Genomic DNA, 14,115 nt, shown 5'->3' on the forward strand with positions numbered 1-14,115 from the left:
ATTATTGACTAAGTGGGATAGGCTTGGGAAAGTCCCATTTAGTTCACTCCTTTCCCATCCATTTCTCGACTACTCATCTTCCATCTTCACTCAAGATGAAGGCCTGGCGGATCAGATTATAGCAACTGCACTATCTCTGACATTGACTCTGAATCCTGAAAAAATTGGGCGCCTAGAGTCGAGGGACCTTAAGAATATAATAATCTTTACTATTGTCACTAGGCTTACATTACACTGCAATGAAGTTACTGTGAAAATCCCCTGCCACATTCCGGCGTCTGTTGGAGTACACTGAGGGAGAATTCAGAATGTCCAAATTACCTAACAGCAAGTCTTTCGGGACTTGTGAGAGGAAACCGGAGCACCCGGAGGAAACCCACGCAGGCACGGGGAGAATGTGCAGACTCCACACAGACAGTGACCCAAGCCGGAAATCGAACCTGGAACCCTGGCGCTGTGAAGCCACAGTGCTAACCATTGTGCTAGCGTGCCAAATATTATCCATCAGATCTTCCTCTTGGTCATTGCTATAATTAAGGGTGCATTTGGTTACAATTTGATCATGTGAATCACATGGGAAAAAAATAGATCACTGCTTCTTTTCAGAATATGTAATTAAGTAATTCTTTAACCAACTTCCTTTTCAGGCACTTGAGTGCCAAATGTGCACATCATAATTTATTTCTCAATCAACCAGAATTATGAAGCAATTTCTTTATTATGTGGCAAAATAACTTTCTGGGAGATTTTTATTATGCATTTCTTTCGTTCTCCTTCAGAAAACAGGTAGCTAATTTGTCTTCCAGAATTGCTGAGAAACTACAGCCTGAGATGAGCTGGTAGCTTGTATGTATATCATAATAAGTGTGTTGTGAGTGAGACTATCCTAGTTCACTCTGCCGCTTCTGACAGAAAAGAGAAACACGAGCAAGATGATCAATTAGAGACGAGTATGACATTAATTTAATTTGTTTCTTAAATTATGCGCGGATTTTTGTAGAATTTAGGAGGTACATGATTCAGTATTTTTGTACATATCTGTGGAGATATGATAGTAACCTTCAGCATCTATTGAGTAGAAAGGACAAAAATGTCAACCTGATGGACTCCCCTCCGCAGTCAATTATCCTGCCAGCACACACTGTCTGAGCTCATATGTGAATGATTGCTACTTCACTATGGTACCAGAGGGACAACTACAATCATTGGACTGTATCCAGAACGAGTGGCTTTTTCAGGAAAGGAGTGAAAAAGTGTATTTTTAATGGAAGCAGCAAAGCTTGTATGTTGCTCTCACTCGGCCTTTAGTTCTGAAGTAGTTACTGAATTGGCAAGCAGTCAACAGTTACTTTGCAATAATATACCAGAGTGCAGCAATTTGAACAGGATGAGTGTTCTCACTATGCAGAGGAGCAAATCAATACAACCACGGAAAGCTGATTTACATTGTTATATAACTATTTAGCAAAGCCTGTTCCCCATTTCTTTGCTGCTTTAAGATGTTACTTTGTTCACTCCTCTCACACACACTTCCAGTGCGAAGTATTTTGAAGCGTAATTTCAGTTATAAATGTTTTTTTTTAATCACCACTGAACGAATTCACAAACTATTCAGGCAGATCAATAAAACTGTTCTTAAAGAATGAAGATTAATATGGCCATTTTTTTAAGGCTATAATTTATTACAGCAGAGAATATCCCACTGACAGCGCAACTTTGACATGTAGAGACACAAAGTATGTCTGAAGTCCATTGATCAACTTCTTTCAAATACCTTCTACAGTCTATTACAGACACCAGCCAAACAATGCTCTCTTGGGCCATCTTCATCTCTTTATTTTATTACTTTATCAGAGTTACAAAGCCAGAGCTCAAAGTGTGAACAGAGGCAAACCCCTAATCCAGCTCCTTGCCTGCTCCAAAAAACAATTCAAATTTAAATTGAATCTAATTCATGGTCCCTACAAGAGAGACATACCAGATCCAGGCATTAGACCTGACCTCACGCTCCTTAGCCAAAAGGCCGAGAAGCGATTAACCCGATATATTTTTTGCCTTTACCAACTAATTTATTACCCTTTTTAGAGAAAATTATTTAATTGAAGTGCTTTTGCTAAGATCCTCTTTGATATATCCACAACTGGGGTATGCAGGGGGGTGGGGTGGTGATGAGAAGAAAACATCTATCTCCAATTTAATTTCAGAACGTGCCTACTTAATGAGCCCTCTGTTGTAATTGCTTCCCCTCATCCCTTCAGTCTCTTCCCTAATGGATGAAATGTGATTCAGCAAGCCTTTCCTCATAAATCATCATTTGCGAGTATCAGCTGTACCTCCTTTTTACAGTGACTTCAATTTAGGTCTATTCATTTTCTTCAGGCCAGCATTATTGCCTATCCCTCATTGCCCTTGAGAAGGTGGTATTGAGCCACCCAGAGTGTTGGAAAGAGAATTCCAAGACTTTGAAAGAATGGCAATATAGTTTCAAATCAGGATAGTGTGTGACTTGGAAGAGAACGTGCAGGTGGTGTCCCATGTAGCTTCTTCCCTTTTCATCTTGGTGTAGAAGTTACAGGTTTGGAAAGTGCTGTTGAAGGAGCTTTTAACCCTACAGTCTTCATTTAGCATACCTTCACATACACATGTCCTTTTGGGGAATTGTGGGAAGTCCTGGTGTGGGACTTGAACCCAGAATTTCTGGCCCAGAAGTGGGGACAGTACCATGGACCACAAGACCTGTTGATGGTACACACTGCATTCAATGTGTGTCTGGTGGAGGGAGTGAATGTTTAAGTTATAGGGGAGTGTGCCACTCAAGGTTTTTTTTTATTCGGCATGTGGCGCAGTTAGCACTGGGACTGTGGCGCTGAGTATCTGGGTTTGAATCCCGCCTCTGGATCACTGTCCATGTGGAGTTTGCACATTCTCTTCGTGTCTGTGTGGGTTTCACCCCCACAACCCAAAGATGTGCTGGTTAGGTGGATTGGCCACACTAAATTGCCCCTTAAATGGAATAAAGAAAAATAATTGGCTACTCTAAATTTATATTTTTTTAAAGTTTTTTTTAATTCTTTCATCAGATGTGAGTCACTGGCAAGGACAGTTAAGAGTCAACCACATTGCTGTGGGTCTTGAGTTACATGTAGGTCAGACCGGGTCAGGTAGACGTCCTTCCATAAAGGACATTATTGAACTAGATGAGATTTTACAACAATAGTTTCATGGTCACCATTACTTAGACTAGCTTTTCAATTCCAGGTTATTCATTGAATTTAAATTCGACTAGCTGCTGTGGTGGGATTCGAACCCATGGCCCCAGGGCATTAGCCTGGGCCTCTGGATTACTAGTCCAGTAATATTATCATTACTCCACCATCTCCCTCTAAGTGAACTGCTCTATACTGGACAATGTCAAGCTTCAGGAGTGTTGGAGCTACACTCATCCAAACAAGTGTCAATCCTGAACTGTGTCTTTTAATTGGTTGGCAGGCTTTGAAGAGTCAGGAGGTGAGTTATTAGTTGCAGAATTTGTAGCCTCTGACATATTGTAGGCATAGTATTTATATGGCTGGTCCAAGATGGCAGGGGATTTGGTGATGGTAATGCCATTGAATGTCAAGAAGAAAATGTTAGATTCTCTCATTGGAGAAGGTGACTGCCTGACACTGAACATTATCCAGGTCTTGCTGCGATCACAGATTGTTTTATTATCGGAGAAGTTACAAATGAAGCTGACCATGGCACAATCATCCAACGAACAATCCGTGTAGTAGAAACAGGTCAGAACGTGGCTAGTTTGGAGCACAAATCTTAATCACTACAACTGGGATAGTGTTGGGGTGCAGTAGTCTTTGCAGTACCCAGTATGCTCAGCTATTTCTTTGTTATGTGGGGCAAATTGAACTGGCTAAAGACTGGCACCTGTGATGGCAGGGGACCTCAAAAGGGCCACCCACCCATCACTTTTGACTTAATGTTGTTGCAAAAGCTTCAATCTTGTTTTCTTTTACTCATTAATGACAATGTAGAATTTCCTCTTGTTAGTTGTTAATTTGGGCACCACCATTCACGACTGGAATTGACAGGATTGCAAAGCTTTGATCAGATCTATTGGTTGTGAAATTGTTGAACTGGCTCTGCTGTTTAGCAATTTTGGTGGAGTAATTTCACCAGGTTGTCACCTCTTTATAGATATGCCTGCAGCTGCTCTTGACTGTTCTTCCACACTCCCCATTGAAGGTTCGGTCCCTTGGCTTGATGGTAGAGTGAGGGCTATGATGGGCCATGAGGTTACAGATTGGGGTGGAATATAGTTCTGCTGATGGCCCACAGCAGTTTTAATCTGGATCTGTTCCAAATCTATCCCATTTAGCACAGTGGTATAGTGCCACACTATGAGGGAGAAGACAATACTGTGTCCAAAAGGAGTGTAGTTATCACTTCTTAAATACTGTCAATGGATAGATGTATCTGCAACAAATAGATAGGTGTGGATGAGGTCAAGTAGATTTTTCCCTTTTGTTGGTTTCCTCACCACTTGCTGGAGGCCCAGACGGGCAGATATGCCCTTCAAGATACACAGCCAGTTATGGTGAATAGTGAAGGCCCCACCCATAGTAGGTTGTGCCCATACAACCTTCCGTGCCACCTTCAAGGGGTGTTCAACCTGGAGAAATACTGATTCATCAGCTGAAAGAGGATGGCGGGTGGCAATGAAAAGTTACCTTGTCCATGTTTGCCTTGATGCCATGAAACTTCATGAGGAATGTTAGGAACATGACTGTGTTCCATGGGTCACATTAAATGAAAATATCACACCCACATCCCTTGAATTATTTTCAAAAAATTCAAATCCTCAGTTTGATGCTTCAATCTTCCACCTTTTAGGAAAATAAAGGTAGTTTTAAGGGATTTATATTTGTGTTGGTAAACATTAGAAATAAGGTACAGTTTTAAATGGGTTTAATGTTTCTGTGCCTGGAAAGGTAAAAACTAGTTAGATTCATGCTGAACAGAGGTATTCATATGTGTGGGGGTTGGTTTCAATTCCAACTGTGATTCTATTGTGCTTAGAGCTACGTGAAGAATAAATAAACCAACAGTAGTTTCTCAGCAACTGGGGCCTTGTTAGGTAGAGAAGCTTTCAAGTTTTAGCTTAGTTAATTTGATTGCAGTTGGAGATAGGTAGTGAGAGAGAAGGCAGCCCAGCTCTGCGAGAAGCAGACTGCTTTCGAAGGCTAAAGAGGGAACATTTCTCTCAGCCTTGCTAGAAGAAAAGCCATTCTGTGGAGTAATGGTTAAGAAAACAGCTGATGGAAATCTGAATTCCAGCTATCTAAGGAAATTAGAGCAATGAAGAGGCGTTTCCAACAGGTCTGGAGTTAATGGAGAAGAGGAAACTGAAACCACAACAGATATCTGTTCAGTAAATTCAGAGTGGGGGCAGCTCAGTGGCGCATGGCACTGAGGACCCGGGTTCGATCCCAGCCCCAGGTCACTGACGGTGGAGTTTGCACATTCTCACCATGACTGTGTGGGTCTCACCTCCACAACCCAAAGATATGCAGGGTAGGTGGATTGGCCACGCTAAATTGCCCCTTAATTGGAAAAAAAAAACCAATTGGGTACTCTAAAGTTAAGAAAAAAAGAACATAATAAATGCATTGGATCATGAGAAGCCAGAAAGATATCTGCAATAGTGCTACGGTTTGGGAGAAATTACTAGTTTGGGAGACATTATTTGAAATAATTGTGGAAATTGTTGGCTGAACCTCCGTTTGTGTAAAAGCCTTTATGACAAAGAAAATCTGAAGGAACAGGCAAAAAAAACTGAAAGCGAAACCTTGATGGAAGCAGCCGAGTGAAAGCATAATTTAAAAGATTTGAAAGTGACTTTTGAAAGCAGAATTTTAAATCACTCTGGAAGCAGGGGTTCAATGAGACATGGTGACTCAGTATGAGAATCATCTGGAGTTTTGAGGAGAAATCCACATTCACTTGGGTTCAGGCAGTTGTGTGTCTTATCACAGTCATCCTCTGTGCTTAAAAAGGACTTTGTGTTCATGAAGCCATTGTATATTATGATGTACTTTGTAATCTGTTAATCCTAAAACCTGTGTGTAATTGTTAAACTAAAGGGGGAGCAAAAGTGTATTGTATCCTAATGCAATTTTTTTCATGTTTCTTGTTGTTTAAACTAATTAGCAGTCTGTGACTATGTTCCTCCATGTTTTATTTACTTTGTATTTTTTAGAGTACCCAATTCTTTTTCCCCCAATTAAGGGGCACTTTAGTGTGGTCAATCTACCTGCTTGCACATCTTTTTGGATTGTGGGGGTGAGACCCACGCGCAGACACGGGGAGATAGTGCAAACTCCATACAGACAGTGACCCGGGGCCGGATCGAACCTGGGTCCTCAGTGCTGTGAGGCAGCCGTACTAGCCACTGTGCCACCCTGCCGCCCCTCCTTCCACGTTTTATAATAAATAGTAAAAGTTATGGTCTTTTCAGCCAAGGTTTCATTCTGGAATTTTCCTATCCAGTTATAACATCAACTGGGATCGTAGCATTGCTTAGTGAGGTGATGGGGGTTCATTGTGAGAGGATCAGGTGGTATGTGGGGGGTATAGTTGGACATGGTGGGGGTTCCCATGAGGGGTCGGGGTGTAGGGGCAGTCCTGTGGAAAGTCTGGGTAGGGTAGTTGGGCTGGTTGGTTGTGGTGTGGTCAGTAGGTATAGTCGGGGAGAAGGGAGGACACTCGGGTGGGTGGTTAGTAGTACTATAGTTACCTAGAAGTTAGAAGTGGTTTTCTGCCAGCTTTTTCTGTATTGTTGTAAGACCGCCAGGACCATCCAAAATTTGCGATATGCATTCTATTTCCGGGTAGTTCCCATTTCGGTGCGATTGTCCAAAGGAAGTTTGAATTTCCCAGGCAATCCTTACCTGGGGACATCCGGGGGCTGGTGTGGAGGGGACCATTCCCACATGTTTATGATGTCCTTGAAGTCTTCAAGGTCCTGTTTCCACATCCCTTCAATGCTGTTGGCCACATAATGCTTGGGCATTCTATTACTCATCTACTCCAGATCGTATGCTTTATGCAGTTAAATGCCTCCTTTGCCATTGCACATTAGTGTGATTATTATTTCAGTGATCAGCTGTTCTATTACCCCAGTAAACCATTTTGTTCACTTTCCCTATTTCTATATGGATTTTATGATCAGTTTTTTTGTTAGTATCACTGACTTTGTCATCTTGCCAATTATCCTAGAATCGTTTTATTATATATCAATACTGTTCCATTTGTGGAAGGATCGCAACCAGGAGATCACAGATTAGCGAACGAAGCAGTGTGCCCATGAGAAAAAGCTTTTTCACGAAACAAGCATTGCCTGAGGCGTGGTGGACCAACGGTCAATTGAGGCTTTCAAAAGGGAATTGGATCATTATCTTAAAGGGACATTTTGCAGATCTACAGGAAAACCACAGAAGGGAATTGCTGCTTTAAAGGGCCAGCACAAATGCAGTAGGCTGAATGGCCGTCGCCTGTGCTGTGACCATTTTATGAATCTATGATTATTCTGATCCACACATTATTTCATAAAAACTTATGCGGCCATATTAATTTTAAGCATAAAAATGTATCCTTACCAATGACTGCCAAATCGGTTTGTTCAGCTAGTGAGCAAACAATAGTCCCCCATTTATAAAAAAAAAAGTTTTGAAATAAATGCTGTAGTTATTTAAATTTAACCTGAGATTGCTTGCAAAGAAATCTTACAACAATAAAACTCCCACGAGTTTGCTGAATATGTTGAGCAGCATATACATGTTGAATAACATGGTGCCAGGGTATTAGTATCTTCAGTTGTATTACTTTTTTAAGAAGTAAATTTCATTTACGGTAGTACCTTAATTTTTATAATATATATATTTCTAAAAATATTTTATTCCAAACACAATCAATAATATATACAAACAACACCAAACAAGATAGGTTTCAAACAGTTTGTCAATTTTCCCCTAACCCCCCCCCCCCGCACCTGCTCATGACAAATAGATCCTTAAATAAAGACAGAAAGAGCCTCCGTCTTGCAAAGCACCCCTCTTCCGAGTCCCTGAGAACAGACTTTATCTTCTCAAGTTTACAAAATTCATACAATTCCTCAGCCACGCCGAGACCCCCGGCTGCTCTACTGACTTCCAACTCAGTAAAATTTGCCACCGGGCAATCGGAGATTGAAGGCCACACATCAGCCCCCTTCCCTCCAGTAGCTCCGCAAATCCAAAACATCAAAAATCGCCACCAAAGGGCACGGCGACTCCCTCACCCCCACTGTTTCTGACAGAGTCTTGAAAACTGCTGGCCAGAAGCCTTCCAACTTTGTGCACGTCCAAAACATATGAGCATGATTCGCCAGCCCCCTCTCACATCTCTCTACAGCCTCCACCTCTGGGCAAAACCCATTCACACAGGTCTGGGCCTTATGCACCACCTTAAACTGTACAAGTCTCATCCTAGCACAGGACAAGTTCAAATTTATCTTGTACATAATTTCACTCCAGACGTTGCAACCCCACCACCCCCCCCCCCCCAAAACTCAATCCCAAATTACTCCCCCTATTTCTGCCTTATCTCCTCCACCAGAACTGTCTCCATCTCCACAAACCACCCACAAATGTCACCAATCCCCCCCAAACCCCAATTGTTCGTAATTGATGCACTATCAATTACCACAAAGACGAGAGTAGTGGAATAATTGAGGCTTTATTGAGCAAAGATGTTGTGCCTCCTGTAGCTGGAACCAGAATGGCTGCAGCACCGGCGAGCACACACATTTATACACCGCCTACTGGGCGGAGCCAGCAGGCAGGGATTTACCCATGTACCTCTAGTATACGGGCAGTGCCATAATACATGTAATATACTACGAGTGGTGACTACCACAGTAATGTATCCAACAGTGTATTACTTGACAGCTGAAGGAACAAGGCAAGCTCCTTGTGTGCAAAATCCCAGACCTGAAAATATCTGAATTCACTTCCACCTCAGCAACTTGAACTTCCCCTGCAATTCTTCCAGCCTCACAAACCTCCCCTCTACAAACAGGCCCCTAACTCGCGCTATCACTTCCCTGTACATTGCATCCATCTCTCCTGGTATAAACCTGTGGTTCCTCTATATTGGGCAGTACCGACATATTCCCCATACAAAAGTGACACCTCAACTGGTTCCATTTTTTGAGAGATGACACAACGACAGGACTGTTACTGTGCCTACCCAGGGAAAACGGGAGCAGGACTGTCGCCAGGGCCTTCAAGTTCGACCCCAGACATGGAAATGGCCAAGAGAAATTTGGACTTTATTTTTATAAAGTAGGTTGGTAAGTAGAGATAGTGAGGTGTATGAATCATTGTCAGAGGTATCTGTATACTATGATGTAGCAAAGAAAGCTATCCTGAGTGGGTATGAGTGGTTCCTGGAGTGCACAGGCTGAAATTTCAGATAACAAGCAATTGAAGGAAAAATTGATTGACACAAAATCAACTTTATTGAATGAAAGAGGAGTTTGTGAGTGCTAAAATAGAACTGATAAAAACAATTGAGAAACAGGAAAAATTGAACATTCGACAAATGGAACTGTCTAAAGCAGGGTTTTTCAAACTGTTGGTTGCCACCTGTGGGTGGGTCATGGGAAGCTGATGGGAAGGTGGCGGAGCGATCGGTTGGCGAGTTCCAGATTGCGGGAGAAGCGGCCAACGGGCGCAACCGAATTTTATATTGAGAATGCCGGCTGCGGCCAGCCTTTAAATACGAGCGATGAGTCTTCCTGCCAGAACCGGTGGCAGAGAGAGGGTCACACACCTGGCCCATCTGTGCTTTGGGTGCTTTGGGCATAAAATCACAGGGGAGAGATTCTTCCATTTTGTAGCTGCCAGCAAACAAGCAACAGGGCTGTGAAGAACTGAAGGTGGATCATTTTGTAATAAGGAAAAAAGGCCAGAGACACAAACAGGAGAGTCCATAGTATGATAAAGCATTGCTGGCATGAGCTGTATGCAGAGCTCCGGGGCCTTGTGCGCAATGAATTAAGAAGAAACTGAAATTGGGAACAAAGCAGAATAAAGATGATTTCTTGAGGTATGGCTTTGTTAATTGTGCCAATCCAAATCAGGATGCAAAGCCCATGTGTGTTATAGGCAGGGAAGTACTGACAAATGAGTTGGATGCCAACTGTGCCTTATCTCGTAGACATCTTTTCAATTCTAAACAAACTGAACCTCAAATTGCAAGAGCAGGATGATGATTGCCTTTGGGACTGTGAAGAAATAGATGCTTTCCAAAGTCATTGAAAGTTTGGTAAGTGCAAGTAAAAAGCCAAAACTACTACGTTTTCCACACTGCTATAACACATCTAAAAAAGTGTTAGTATGAGAATTGTCGATAGACTGGCAAGCCTTATTTATTCAGTCAGATCTGGCTGTGCTGATGAACAGTTTTTGTCGCTACTTTCCAGAGGCAAAGTTTCAGATTTTGAAAGAAGCGGTGGGTGAAAATTCCTTTTGAGTTGAAACCCCAGAGTCAATTATTAAGTTGCAGCTGACTCCAAATGAAAGGACTGAACTTGTGCACCTCTCCTGTGACTGCATACTAAAAGCACACCACAAGACCATTAGGCTGTCAGCATTGTGGATTAGCATCTCCAAGGAGTATCCAGTGCTGAGCAAAATAAGCATTTTGTTGTATTGTCCTTCACAATGACATACATGTGCAAGGTTGAATTTTCCATCCTCGCAAAGATAAAGACAGCACAAAGGACTGAAAGTTGCACTTGCAATGCACAAATGCACATTGCGCTCTCCTGTGAACCAGATTGGAGTGAGATCGTGAGGATCAAGCAGGCTCACCTGCCGCATTAAAGGTAAGCGGAAATGGTGTGTTGCAAAGGTTGGTCGGTTGGTAAAAGTGGGTCCTGGGAAAACGTTTGAAAAACACTGGTCTAAAGGATAAATTTGAAAAAGCAAACTTAACAAATTTTCAGTTAAAACTTGAAGTTCAAGTATCAGAAGTATTTGTAAAGTATCGCAGAAATTGCTTTGAATAAGCAGCACGGTAGCACAAGTGGATAGCACTGTGGCTTCACAGTGCCAGGGTCCCAGGTTCGATTCTTGGGGCACTGTCTGTGCGAAGTCTGCACGTTCTCCCCGTGTCTGCGTGGGTTTCCTCTGGGCGCTCCGGTTTCCTCCCACAATCCAAACACGGGCAGGTCAGGTGGATTGGCCATGATAAATTGCCCTTAGTGACCAAAAAGGTTAGGAAGGGTTTATTGGGTTACAGGGACAGGGTGGAAGTGAGGGCTTAAGTGGGTCGGTGTAGACTCGATGGGCCAAATGGCCTTCTTCTGCACTGTATGTTCTATGTTCAGTGGAGGTTCTTATAAATAGGAATAACTGTATGAATGCAGAATTAAAAAGCAAAGCTAATTAACTGTTAGAACCTTGTCATGAAAATAACTAAGATTTGTGAACTTCAAAGCAAAATGGAGGAAAGGAAGATGATGGATTGTATGGTGTCTCACAATTCGAAAGTTGTTCCTGTGAATAAAAACTCATTGTTGAATAGCAATCGAGTTGAGCAAAGAGCTGATTCAAGTAATAGGACTTATGTATCAAAGTTAGTAATGGACAACAAGAAAACAACTGAAGTACTTACAAAATTGGAAGTTTCGAATCGTCAAACGGAAGTGCTGACATTGCAAAATGATCTTTGAGTCAACAACCAGAGACTCTGATTTAAACATGCTTGTTGGTGTTACTACACGAGATGTAGTAGTTGGAAGAAAAGCAAGTGAACATTTTCCCAAAGACTATTTAAACTCTAGTGAGAACTGTTCAACTTTTTTGAAGAGGTAGAACGAATGGGGTGGCACAGTGGTTAGCACTATGTCTCAGTAGGGACCTGTGTTTGATTCCGAAATTTGGTGACCATGGAGTTTTCACATCCTCCCCGTGCCTGTGTGGGTTTCCTCTGGCTGCTCTGGTTTCCTCCCACAGTGCAAAGGTGTGCAGGTTAGGTGGATTGGCTATGCAAAATTTCCTTTTTGTGTCCAAATGTAGCCCTTTAGGTGGGGTTACTGGGTGACGCGGATAGGATGGGGTGTGGATCTAGGTAGGTTGTTCTTTCGGAGGGTAGGTGCAGACTCTATGGGCCAAATGGCTTCCTTCTTTGAGAAGGTGACTGAACAGGTAGACGAGGGTAGAGCAGTTGATGTGGTGTATATGGATTTCAGCAAAGCGTTTGATAAGGTACCCCACGGTAGGCTATTGCAAAAAATACGGAGGCTGGGGATTAAGGGTGATTTAGAGATGTGGATCAGAAATTGGCTAGCTGAAAGAAGACAGAGGGTGGTGGTTGATGGGAAATGTTCAGAATGGAGTACAGTCACAAGTGGAGTACCACAAGGATCTGTTCTGGGGCCGTTGCTGTTTGTCATTTTTATCAATGACCTAGAGGAAGGCACAGAAGGGTGGGTGAGTAAATTTGCAGATGATACTAAAGTCGGTGGTGTTGTCGATAGTGTGGAAGGATGTAGCAGGTTACAGAGGGATATAGATAAGCTGCAGAGCTGGGCTGAGAGGTGGCAAATGGAGTTTAATGTAGAGAAGTGTGAGGTGATTCACTTTGGAAGGAATAACAGGAATGCGGAATATTTGGCTAATGGTAAAGTTCTTGAAAGTGTGGCTGAGCAGAGGGATCTAGGTGTCCATGTACATAGATCCCTGAAAGTTGCCACCCAGGTTGATAGGGTTGTGAAGAAGGCCTATGGAGTGTTGGCCTTTATTGGTAGAGGGATTGAGTTCCGGAGTCGGGAGGTCATGTTGCAGCTGTACAGAACTCTGGTCCGGCCGCATTTGGAGTATTGCGTACAGTTCTGGTCACCGCATTATAGGAAGGACGTGGAGGCTTTGGAGCGGGTGCAGAGGAGATTTACCAGGATGTTGCCTGGTATGGAGGGAAAATCTTATGAGGAAAGGCTGACGGACTTGAGGTTGTTTTCGTTGGAGAGAAGAAGGTTAAGAGGAGACTTAATAGAGGCATACAAAATGATCAGGGGGTTGGATAGGGTGGACAGTGAGAGCCTTCTCCCGCGGATGGATATGGCTGGCACGAGGGGACATAACTTTAAACTGAGGGGTAATAGATATAGGACAGAGGTAGGTTCTTTACGCAAAGAGTAGTGAGGCCGTGGAATGCCCTACCTGCTACAGTAGTGAACTCGCCAACATTGAGGGCATTTAAAAGTTTATTGGATAAACATATGGATGATAATGGCATAGTGTAGGTTAGATGGCTTTTGTTTCGGTGCAACATCGTGGGCCGAAGGGCCTGTACTGCGCTGTATTGTTCTATGTTCTATGTTCTATGTTCTGCACTGTAGGGATTCTATGTGATACGAACTATGAAACTTCAGAGAGAGGAAGTGATTGATATGGATCAAACAGAATTGAAAATAAATCGTTTGAAAGGAGACTGGGAGAAACAACAAGATCACAAAGTTCAAAGAACAAACAAAGCAAGAATACAATACTATTCTGGGTGAATATAAGCATCTCAACATTCTTGAAACAGCCAAGATAAGATAATAAGATGTTAATGCACAAAAATGACATTTTGACTGTTAGATTGAAATGTGAAGATACCACATGTGAATTTGGAAAGTGGGTTTGAGAATGTAACCAAACCCATGGGCGGCACAATGGCGCAGTGGTTAGCACTGCTGCCTGTGGCGCTGAGGACCCAGGTTTGATCCTGGCCCCGGGTCACTATCTGTGAGGAGTTTGCAAATTCTCCCGTGTCTGTGTGGGTTTCACCCCCACAACCCAAAGATGTGCAGGGTAGGTGGATGGCCACCCTAAAATTGCCCATTTATTGGAAAACAAATAATTAGGTACTCTATTTATTTATTTATATATATATATATATAACATTTAAAGAAGAATGTAACCAAACCTACAAGTAACTAAGGACAACTGCTTTGTAGACTTAAATGAAATATTCTTTTCAGAGTTCAAAACTGTACAAAATCAGAAGAAAAAGAAACACTTGAGTTAT

The sequence above is a fragment of the Scyliorhinus torazame genome, chromosome 10, assembly GCF_047496885.1.
Source record: "Scyliorhinus torazame isolate Kashiwa2021f chromosome 10, sScyTor2.1, whole genome shotgun sequence".
In the NCBI taxonomy this organism is placed as follows: Eukaryota; Metazoa; Chordata; class Chondrichthyes; order Carcharhiniformes; family Scyliorhinidae; genus Scyliorhinus; species Scyliorhinus torazame.